Raw genomic sequence first — 12,188 nt, 5'->3', positions numbered from 1 at the left:
AAGTATTTGACGGAATCAAACCGGAGTTGACGTTGTCCAATGAGACGCAGAGCCGAGTACATCTGAGAGACATGAACTTTGCTCAGTTCGGTGAGTTTCACTTTGCTCCTGTGAATCTCCAGGATTTTTAGACGCTGTGTGAACAACGGAGTGCAATCACACGTTTTAATTTGAAACATATCAGTTTTCTCACATGTCGACCGGCTGAGAAGTCGTTTTTTGACTAAAAGTTGGCAAGGCTCGTCCGGGATTTGAACCCGGGACCTCTCGCATTTCAATTATTATGATCCGAAAGCGAGAATCATACCCCTAGACCAACGAGCCGCCGACAGTGAAGGACGTAGCTCTCAGTTTCTGACGTTAGTTTGCTATTCGGCCCATCGTGCCTGTGCTGACTCTCAGAGACCGATCTCATGAGTCCCCCTTTCCATCGTCCTGCTCGTGTTTTCCCTTTGATGAAGTGATTATTTTTTGTGACATTACTTCACCAACGAGCTGCATCCTTTTCAGTAAAAGTTGAATTTGGCAATGAGGATAAATGTGATTGAATAAAAAAACTAGGGGAAAATGTTTAACACAATAACGACGAAGCTGGGGGCATGCGGGATCAGCAGTCCATTGCCTCAACCTGTCAGTCACCTTGTCTCCTATTTACTGCAAAGTCAGACATCCATCCCCTACTTTTTGCTTTCAAACAGAGATAATGTGCACGAAAGTCTACTTCACCGCTTGTTTTGCCCGTGCAACCAGATCGACAGTGATGAAAATGTACCATTAGCTTCTTAAAGCACACAGCCTTCCTTTACTTCAGGTGAGTGACTGTCCGAGATGGTTGGTTTTGAGGCAGAATCAAAACAAAGAATATAAAATTTCACGCGGCGCGATAGCTGACCGCTGCAGGACTAGAACCTGCAATCTTCTCATAAGATCACAGTTACAATCGAAGTCAGACACCTTATCCTTTAGGCCACGCGGCCGCTATCGGCGGTACTTAATTTGTTGTTTTTTATATTGAGAGCAAATTTGGGACAAGGGTTGCATCAAGGAGTGGATATCGGAAAACATGAGCATATTTTGAGTAATGAACAGATGCGCTGCGATATGGATGTACACGGACACAGGCAAAGTCAATGTAGGTTGAAACACAAACGTTTAACAATTCGGTTCTCACAGCTGATAATCACACTCTTTTTTAATTGTACAGGATGATCCGGATAATGAGAAAATACGTTTTAAAGGGGCAATTGATGAACCGGAACTGACAACCATCCCGTTGAAACAGACACCGAATGATCCTGGACAGGAAGCACATCCGTCTTACACAGCTGTAGAATTGCCGTTCACGGACAGCAGTTGCCTTTCAGAAGAATAAAGTGGGATTTCCATCATTCCTGAATGCAATTGTGTTGTGCGTGATTGAGCGCGGTTCTCATGAGCACGCGGGACTGGGACGGTTGTTGAAGCCACAGGTGACAGACAAGCAGGAAAGAGGGAGGGAAATAAAACCAACCCAGACAAACAGACAATTTAAAACATATATATATTTATCACAATAAGACAATAAATAAATTTACAATTTTATTGCAAAAAATTGAATTTGATTTGATTGAAATAAATACAAAATTGTTTCTTAATCTATATATTTTTGATTGAACGAAGTCTGTGCGACTGCATGAAATCCACTGCAAATCAGGGTGTGCAGTCAGTAAATACCCAAACACAGTAAGCCCATGGTGTAAGACAAGCCACAAGGGAAGATGTGGGCAACAAAGGCCATCTTTTAAAGTCGCGATTGCTTTTCTGCAGGATCAGACAGAAGCTGCGTGTGCTGTGAAAGAGGTCAAATGTAATAGAGCCAATGCAGGCAGAACAGAAAAGCACATTTATTGTCAAAGTTAAAAAGTAGGGAATCTATGTAAATATATGCATATATAAATATTGATACATATATTTATATAAACAAAGTCAGTCAGTCAGTCATGTCTTGTCTTGTCTTGATTTGATTTGTATTTGAAAATAAGGGGGAAGGAGCTCATCATGTCACACAGCCCATCCGCAAGCTCTCGCTAAAATCGCTATGTTTCTAACTTATATAATTTGCCTTCTTTCACATGTGGAATAGCAAAATCCCACAGCAGATCCTTCTCCTGTCAGGCAGTCCCCGAATGCGTGTTGAATCAAATCAGTGTGGCTTCAAGTTGCATGTAATGCATTTTTCCTCCCATGACATGAAATGCACAGTAAGATCGCGCAGAACGTTTCCACGCACTCTCTCACTTACACAAACACTCCAACAAACTAAAAATTCTGCACCCTCCAAAGGCAGTTTTTGAAATTTGAAATTTGAAATTCGGGACCGACAGCACATTCCTTTTAAACAGATAGATAATGATCCGATACTGATAGCACACCATTTTGGAGAGACAGAGAATGACCCCAGGCAGACCAGCACATCACCTTAAAAGGGATACAGAAACACAATGAACAAAAACAAAGCATTCTGTAAAACTCAGCAGGCCGTGAACATTCTGTGGATGAATTTCCCGGGCTCACGTTCAGTCAGATGATCATTCCGATCTTTTAAGAAAAATGTAAAGTTTACAGATTTTTCCACGAAAATAGCGCCTGGAAAAAAATAGGCAGCGAGGAAGGACAAAAGGGAATGTTTGTGATACAGTGGAGCGTAGGAGTGATTGAATAATAAATGGCACAATGCGAAAAGGCAAAGTGGGTGGTAAGCGGGCAATAAAGTAACAAAGGATGGACCAGAGGAGGTGTTAGTGTGAACAGCAGAACCATTAGCAGACAATGGGAGCGGTGCTTATGATCCGATACGTTGAACCGAATGTTGAGGCCAGAACACTATAACATGCCTGGAATGTAGGGTTTGAACGCCTTTTAATCAGACCAGGCAGCTTGGCCACCCCGGATTGATTTCCTGCATGATTTAAATTCGGCAGCCAAGGGACTAAATCCAAAGCCAGCTTCTCACATCTTTTCAGCGCGAGAGAAACAGGACGCAATCATATTCAGGGCAGAGTCTGTTTCAAGTTGAATTTGAGATTGACGTTGAATGTATGCTTATCCCTTTGGAGGTGAGCTCATGCGTGCAGAAAGGAAGATACACTGATCAAGTATTTGCCGGAATCAAACCGGGGTTTCGGTTGTCCAATGAGACGCAGAGCCGAGTACATCTGAGAGATATGAATTTTACTCAGTTCGGTGAGTTTCACTTTGCTCCTGTGAATCTCCAGGATTTTTAGACGCTGTGTGAACAACGGAGTGCAATCACACGTTTTAATTTGAAACATATCAGTTTTCTCACATGTCGACCGGCTGAGACGTCGTTTTTTGACTAAAAGTTGGCAGGGCTCGTCCGCGATTTGAACCCGGGACCTCTCGCATTTGGAATTATTATAATCCCAAAGCGAGAATCATACCCCTACACCAACGAGCCACCGACAGTGAGAAACGTCGCTCTCAGTTGCTGACGTTAGTTTGCTATTCGGCCCATCGTGCCTGTGCTGACTCTCAGAGACCGATCTCATGAGTCCCCCTATACATCGTCCTGCTAATGTTTTCCCTTTGATGAAGTGATTATTTTTTGTGACATTACTTCACCAACGAGTTGCATCCTTTTCAGTAAAAGGTGAATTTGGCAATGAGGATAAATGTGATTGAATAAAAAAACTAGGGGAAAATGTTTAACACAATAACAACGAAGCTGGGGGCATACTGGATCAGCAGTCCATTGCCTCAACCTGTCAGTCACCTTGTCTCCGATTTACTGCAAAGTCAGACATCCATCCCCTACTTTTTGCTTTCAAACAGAGATAATGTGCACGAAAGTCTACTTCACCGCTTGTTTTGCCCGTGCAACCAGATCGACAGTGATGAAAATGTACCATTAGCTTCTTAAAGCACACAGCCTTCCTTTACTTCAGGTGAGTGACTGTCCGAGATGGTTGGTTTTGAGGCAGAATCAAAACAAAGAATATAAAATTTCACGCGGCGCGATAGCTGACCGCTGCAGGACTAGAACCTGCAATGTTCTCATAAGATCACAGTTACAATCGAAGTCAGACACCTTATCCTTTAGGCCACGCGGCCGCTATCGGCGGTACTTAATTTGTTGTTTTTTATATTGAGAGCAAATTTGGGACAAGGGTTGCATCAAGGAGTGGATATCGGAAAACATGAGCATATTTTGAGTCATGAACAGATGCGCTGCGATATGGATGTACACGGACACAGGCAAAGTCAATGTAGCTTGAAACACAAAAGTTTAACAATTCGGTTCTCACAGCTGATAATCACACTCCTTTTTAATTGTACAGGATGATCCGGATAATGAGAAAATACGTTTTAAAGGGGCAATTGATGAACCGGAACTGACAACCATCCCGTTGAAACAGACACCGAATGATCCTGGACAGGAAGCACATCCCTCTTACACAGCTGTAGAATTACCGTTCACGGACAGCAGTTGCCTTTCAGAAGAATAAAGTGGGATTTCCATCATTCCTGAATGCAATTGTGTTGTGCGTGATTGAGCGCGGTTCTCATAAGCACGCGGGACTGGGACGGTTGTTGAAGCCACAGGTGATGGACAAGCAGGAAATAGGGAGGGAAATAAAACCAACCCAGACAAACAGACAATTTAAAACATATATATATTTATCATAATAAGAAAATAAATAAATTTACAATTTTATTGCAAAAAATTGAATTTGATTTGATTGAAATAAATAAAAAATTGTTTCTTAATCGATATATTTTTGATTGAACGAAGTCTGTGCGACTGCATGAAATCCACTGCAAATCAGGGTGTGCAGTCAGTAAATACCCAAACGCAGTAAGCCCATGGTGTAAGACAAGCCACGAGGGAAGATGTGGGCAACAAAGCCCATCTTTTAAAGTCGCGAGTGCTTTTCTGCAGAATCAGAGTGAAGCTGCGTGTGCTGTGAAATAGGTCAAATGTAATAGAGCCAATGCAGGCAGAACAGACAAAGCACATTAATTGTGAAAGTTAAAAAGTAGGGAATGTATGTAAATATATGCATATATAAATATTGATACATATATTTACATAAACAAAGCCAGTCAGTCAGTCATGTCTTGTCTTGTCTTGATTTGATTTGTATTTGAAAATAAGGGGGAAGGAGCTCATCATGTCACACAGCCCATCCGCAAGCTCTCGCTAAAATCGCTATGTTTCTAACTTATATAATTTGCCTTCTTTCACATGTGGAATAGCAAAATACTACAGCAGATTCTTCTCCTGTCAGGCAGTCCCCGAATGCGTGTTGAATCAAATCAGTGTGGCTTCAAGTTGCATGTAATGCATTTTTCCTCCCATGACATGAAATGCACAGTAAGATCGCGCAGAACGTTTCCACGCACTCTCTCACTTACACAAACACACCAACAAACTAATCATTCTGCACCCTCCTAAGGCAGTTTTTGTAATTTGAAATTTGAAATCCGGGACAGACAGCACATTCCTTTTAAACAGATAGATAATGATCCGATACTGATAGCACACCATTTTGGTGAGACAGAGAATGACCCCGGGCAGACCAGCATATCACCTTAAAAGGGATACCGAAACACAATGAACAAAAACAAAACATTCTGTAAAACTCAGCAGGCCGTGAACATTCTGTGGATGCATTCCCCGGGCTCAAGTTCAATCAGATGATCATTCCGATATTTAAAGAAAAATGTAAAGTTTACAGATTTTTCCACGAAAATAGCGCCTGGAAAAATATAGGCAGCGAGGAAGGACAAAAGGGAATGCTGTGATACAGCGGAGCGTAGGAGTGATTGAATAATAAATGACACAATGCGAAAAGGCAAAGTGGGTGGTAAGCGGGCAATAAAGTAACAACGGATGCACCAGAGGAGGTGTTAGTGTGAACAGCAGAACCATTAGCAGACAATGGGAGCGGTGCTTATGATCCGAATGTTGAGTCCAGAACACTATAACATGCCTGGAATGTAGGTTTTGAACGCCTCTTAATCAGACCAGGCAGCTTGGCCACCCCGGATTGATTTCCTGCACGGTTTAAATTCGACAGCCAAGGGACTAAATCCAAAGCCTGCTTCTCACATCTTTTCAGCGCGAGAGAAACAGGACGCACTCATATTCAGGGCAGAGTCTGTTTCACGTTGAATTTGAGATTGACGTTGAATGTATGCTTATTTCAATGGTGGTGAGCTCATGCGTGCAGAAAGGAAGATACACTGATCAATTATTTGCCGGAATCAAACCGGGGTTTAGATTGTCCAATGAGACGAAGAGCCGAGTACATCTGAGAGACATGAACTTTAATCAGTTCGGTGAGTTTCACTTTGCTCCTGGGACTCTCCAGGATTTTTGGACGCTGTGTGAACAAAGGAGTGCAATCACACGTTTTAATTTGAAACATATCAGTTTTCTCACATGTCGACCGGCTGAGAAGTCGTTTTTTGACTAAAAGTTGGCAGGGCTCGTCCGGGATTTGAACCCGGGACCTCTCGCATTTCAATTATTATGATCCGAAAGCGAGAATCATACCCCTAGACCAACGAGCCGCCGACAGTGAAGGACGTAGCACTCAGTTTCTGACGTTAGTTTGCTATTCGGCCCATCGTGCCTGTGCTGACTCTCAGAGACCGATCTCATGAGTCCCCCTTTCCATCGTGCTGCTCGTGTTTTCCCTTTGATGAAGTGATTATTTTTTGTGACATTACTTCACCAACGAGCTGCATCCTTTTCAGTAAAAGTTGAATTTGGCAATGAGGATAAATGTGATTGAATAAAAAAACTAGGGGAAAATGTTTAACACAATAACGACGAAGCTGGGGGCATGCGGGATCAGCAGTCCATTGCCTCAACCTGTCAGTCACCTTGTCTCCTATTTACTGCAAAGTCAGACATCCATCCCCTACTTTTTGCTTTCAAACAGAGATAATGTGCACGAAAGTCTACTTCACCGCTTGTTTTGCCCGTGCAACCAGATCGACAGTGATGAAAATGTACCATTAGCTTCTTAAAGCACACAGCCTTCCTTTACTTCAGGTGAGTGACTGTCCGAGATGGTTGGTTTTGAGGCAGAATCCAAACAAAGAATATAAAATTTCACGCGGCGCGATAGCTGACCGCTGCAGGACTAGAACCTGCAATCTTCTCATAAGATCACAGTTACAATCGAAGTCAGACACCTTATCCTTTAGGCCACGCGGCCGCTATCGGCGGTACTTAATTTGTTGTTTTTTATATTGAGAGCAAATTTGGGACAAGGGTTGCATCAAGGAGTGGATATCGGAAAACATGAGCATATTTTGAGTAATGAACAGATGCGCTGCGATATGGATGTACACGGACACAGGCAAAGTCAATGTAGCTTGAAACACAAACGTTTAACAATTCGGTTCTCACAGCTGATAATCACACTCTTTTTTAATTGTACAGGATGATCCGGATAATGAGAAAATACGTTTTAAAGGGTCAATTGATGAACCGGAACTGACAACCATCCCGTTGAAACAGACATCGAATGATCCTGGACAGGAAGCACATCCGTCTTACACAGCTGTAGAATTGCCGTTCACGGACAGCAGTTGCCTTTCAGAAGAATAAAGTGGGATTTCCATCATTCCTGAATGCAATTGTGTTGTGCGTGATTGAGCGCGGTTCTCATGAGCACGCGGGACTGGGACGGTTGTTGAAGCCACAGGTGATAGACAAGCAGGAAAGAGGGAGGGAAATAAAACCAACCCAGACAAACAGACAATTTAAAACATATATATATTTATCACAATAAGACAATAAATAAATTTACAATTTTATTGCAAAAAATTGAATTTGATTTGATTGAAATAAATACAAAATTGTTTCTTAATCTATATATTTTTGATTGAACGAAGTCTGTGCGACTGCATGAAATCCACTGCAAATCAGGGTGTGCAGTCAGTAAATACCCAAACACAGTAAGCCCATGGTGTAAGACAAGCCACAAGGGAAGATGTGGGCAACAAAGGCCATCTTTTAAAGTCGCGATTGCTTTTCTGCAGGATCAGACAGAAGCTGCGTGTGCTGTGAAAGAGGTCAAATGTAATAGAGCCAATGCAGGCAGAACAGAAAAGCACATTTATTGTCAAAGTTAAAAAGTAGGGAATGTATGTAAATATATGCATATATAAATATTGATACATATATTTATATAAACAAAGTCAGTCAGTCAGTCATGTCTTGTCTTGTCTTGATTTGATTTGTATTTGAAAATAAGGGGGAAGGAGCTCATCATGTCACACAGCCCATCCGCAAGCTCTCGCTAAAATCGCTATGTTTCTAACTTATATAATTTGCCTTCTTTCACATGTGGAATAGCAAAATCCCACAGCAGATTCTTCTCCTGTCAGGCAGTCCCCGAATGCGTGTTGAATCAAATCAGTGTGGCTTCAAGTTGCATGTAATGCATTTTTCCTCCCATGACATGAAATGCACAGTAAGATCGCGCAGAACGTTTCCACGCACTCTCTCACTTACACAAACACTCCAACAAACTAAAAATTCTGCACCCTCCAAAGGCAGTTTTTGAAATTTGAAATTTGAAGTCCGGGACCGACAGCACATTCCTTTTAAACAGATAGATAATGATCCGATACTGATAGCACACCATTTTGGAGAGACAGAGAATGACCCCAGGCAGACCAGCACATCACCTTAAAAGGGATACAGAAACACAATGAACAAAAACAAAGCATTCTGTAAAACTCAGCAGGCCGTGAACATTCTGTGGATGAATTTCCCGGGCTCACGTTCAGTCAGATGATCATTCCGATCTTTTAAGAAAAATGTAAAGTTTACAGATTTTTCCACGAAAATAGCGCCTGGAAAAAAATAGGCAGCGAGGAAGGACAAAAGGGAATGTTTGTGATACAGTGGAGCGTAGGAGTGATTGAATAATAAATGGCACAATGCGAAAAGGCAAAGTGGGTGGTAAGCGGGCAATAAAGTAACAAAGGATGGACCAGAGGAGGTGTTAGTGTGAACAGCAGAACCATTAGCAGACAATGGGAGCGGTGCTTATGATCCGATACGTTGAACCGAATGTTGAGGCCAGAACACTATAACATGCCTGGAATGTAGGGTTTGAACGGCTTTTAATCAGACCAGGCAGCTTGGCCACCCCGGATTGATTTCCTGCATGATTTAAATTCGGCAGCCAAGGGACCAAATCCAAAGCCAGCTTCTCACATCTTTTCAGCGCGAGAGAAACAGGACGCAATCATATTCAGGGCAGAGTCTGTTTCAAGTTGAATTTGAGATTGACGTTGAATGTATGCTTATCCCTTTGGAGGTGAGCTCATGCGTGCAGAAAGGAAGATACACTGATCAAGTATTTGCCGGAATCAAACCGGGGTTGACGTTGTCCAATGAGACGCAGAGCCGAGTACATCTGAGAGACATGAACTTTACTCAGTTCGGTGAGTTTCACTTTGCTCCTGTGAATCTCCAGGATTTTTAGACGCTGTGTGAACAACGGAGTGCAATCACACGTTTTAATTTGAAACATGTCAGTTTTCTCACATGTCGACCGGCTGAGAAGTCGTTTTTTGATTAAAAGTTGGCAGGGCTCGTCCGGGATTTGAACCCGGGACCTCTCGCATTTCAATTATTATGATCCCAAAGCGAGAATCATACCCCTAGACCAACGAGCCGCCGACAGTGAAGGACGTAGCTCTCAGTTTCTGACGTTAGTTTGCTATTCGGCCAATCGTGCCTGTGCTGACTCTCAGAGACCGATCTCATGAGTCCCCCTTTCCATCGTCCTGCTCGTGTTTTCCCTTTGATGAAGTGATTATTTTTTGTGACATTACTTCACCAACGAGCTGCATCCTTTTCAGTAAAAGGTGAATTTGGCAATGAGGATAAATGTGATTGAATAAAAAAACGAGGGGAAAGCGTTTAACACAATAACGACGAAGCTGGGGGCATACTGGATCAGCAGTCCATTGCCTCAACCTGTCAGTCACCTTGTCTCCTATCTACTGCAAAGTCAGACATCCATCCCCTATTTTTGCATTCAAACAGAAATAATGTGCACGAAAGTCTACTTCACCGCTTGTTTTGCCCGTGCAACCAGATCGACAGTGATGAAAATATGCCATTAGCTTCTTAAAGCACACAGCCTTCCTTTACTTCAGGTGAGTGACTGTCCGAGATGGTTGGTTTTGAGGCAGAATCAAAACAAAGAATATAAAATTTCACGCGGCGCGATAGCTGACCGCTGCAGGACTAGAACCTGCAATCTTCTCATAAGATCACAGTTACAATCGAAGTCAGACACCTTATCCTTTAGGCCACGCGGCCGCTATCGTCGATGCATAATTTGTTGTTTTTTATATTGAGAGCAAATTTGGGACAAGGGTTGCATCAAGGAGTGGATATCGGAAAACATGAGCATATTTTGAGTAATGAACAGATGCGCTGCGATATGGATGTACACGGACACAGGCAAAGTCAATATAGCTTGAAACACAACAGTTTAACAATTCGGTTCTCACAGCTGATAATCACACTCCTTTTTAAATGTACAGGATGATCCGGATAATGAGAAAATACGTTTTAAAGGGGCAATTGATGAACCGGAACTGACAACCATCCCGTTGAAACAGACACCGAATGATCCTGGACAGGAAGCACATCCATCTTACACAGCTGTAGAATTGCCCTTCACGGACAGCAGTTGCCTTTCAGAAGAATAAAGTGGGATTTCTATCATTCCTGAATGCAATTGTGTTGTGCGTGATTGAGCGCGGTTCTCATGAGCGCGCGGGACTGGGACGGTTGTTGAAGCCACAGGTGACAGACAAGCAGGAAAGAGAGAGGGAAATAAAACCAACCCAGTCAAACAGACAATTTAAAACATATATATATTTATCATGATAAGAAAATAAATAACTTTACAATTTTATTGCAAAAAATTTAATTTGATTTGATTGAAATAAATAAATAATTGTTTCTTAATCTATATATTTTTGATTGAACGAAGTCTGTGCGACTGCATGAAATCCACTGGAAATCAGGGTGTGCAGTCAGTAAATACCCAAACACAGTGAACACATGGTGTAAGACAAGCCACGAGGGAAGATGTGGACAACAAAGCCCATCTTTTAAAGTCGCGAGTGCTTTTCTGCAGGATCAGAGTGAAGCTGCGTGTGCTGTGAAATAGGTCAAATGTAATAGAGCCAATGCAGGCAGAACAGAAAAAGGCACATTTATTGTGAAAGTTAAAAAGTAGGGAATGTATGTAAATATATGCATATATAAATATTGATATATATATTTATATAAACAAAGTCAGTCAGTCAGTCATGTCTTGTCTTGTCTTGATTTGATTTGTATTTGAAAATAAGGGGGAAGGAGCTCATCATGTCACACAGCCCATCCGCAAGCTCTCGCTAAAATCGCTATGTTTCTAACTTATATAATTTGCCTTCTTTCACATGTGGAATAGCAAAATCCCACAGCAGATTCTTCTCCTGTCAGGCAGTCCCCGAATGCGTGTTGAATCAAATCAGCGTGGCTTCAAGTTGCATGTAATGCATTTTTCCTCCCATGACATGAAATGCACAGTAAGATCGCGCAGAACGTTTCCACGCACTCTCTCACTTACACAAACACTCCAACAAACTAAAAATTCTGCACCCTCCAAAGGCAGTTTTTGAAATTTGAAATTTGAAATCCGGGACAGACAGCACATTCCTTTTAAACAGATAGATAATGATCCGATACTGATAGCACACCATTTTGTAGAGACAGAGAATGACCCCGGGCAGACCAGCACATCACCTGAAAATGGATACAGAAACACAATGAACAAAAACAAAGCATTCTGTAAAACTCAGCAGGCCGTGAACATTCTGTGGATGAATTTCCCGGGCTCACGTTCAGTCAGATGATCATTCCGATCTTTTAAGAAAAATGTAAAGTTTACAGATTTTTCCACGAAAATAGCGCCTGGAAAAAAATAGGCAGCGAGGAAGGACAAAAGCGAATGCTTCTGATACAGTGGAGCGTAGGAGTGATTGAATAATAAATGGCACAATGCGAAAAGGCAAAGTGGGTGGTAAGCGGGCAATAAAGTAACAAAGGATGGATCAGAGGAGGTGTTAGTGTGAACAGCAGAACCATTAGC

General features: G+C 42.1%; 3 non-coding genes across 3 annotated transcripts; all 3 read right to left on the bottom strand.

The window, feature by feature from the left end:
• Positions 1-236: 236 nt before the first annotated feature.
• On the bottom strand, positions 237-324 carry trnar-ucg (transfer RNA arginine (anticodon UCG)). The gene is given in 2 exon segments: positions 237-272; positions 289-324. It is a non-coding gene; the product is annotated as a tRNA-Arg (tRNA).
• A 6,164-nt stretch (positions 325-6,488) lies between these two features.
• Positions 6,489-6,576, bottom strand: trnar-ucg (transfer RNA arginine (anticodon UCG)). Its single transcript is given in 2 exon segments — positions 6,489-6,524; positions 6,541-6,576. It is a non-coding gene; the product is annotated as a tRNA-Arg (tRNA).
• A 3,044-nt stretch (positions 6,577-9,620) lies between these two features.
• On the bottom strand, positions 9,621-9,708 carry trnap-ugg (transfer RNA proline (anticodon UGG)). Its single transcript is given in 2 exon segments — positions 9,621-9,656; positions 9,673-9,708. It is a non-coding gene; the product is annotated as a tRNA-Pro (tRNA).
• Positions 9,709-12,188: the final 2,480 nt, after the last annotated feature.

The sequence above is a fragment of the Pristiophorus japonicus genome, unplaced genomic scaffold (assembly GCF_044704955.1).
Source record: "Pristiophorus japonicus isolate sPriJap1 unplaced genomic scaffold, sPriJap1.hap1 HAP1_SCAFFOLD_61, whole genome shotgun sequence".
Classification (NCBI taxonomy): Eukaryota; Metazoa; Chordata; class Chondrichthyes; family Pristiophoridae; genus Pristiophorus; species Pristiophorus japonicus.
The sequence above is the reverse complement of the archived record's forward strand: the minus strand, read 5'-3'. Positions and strand labels throughout refer to the sequence as shown.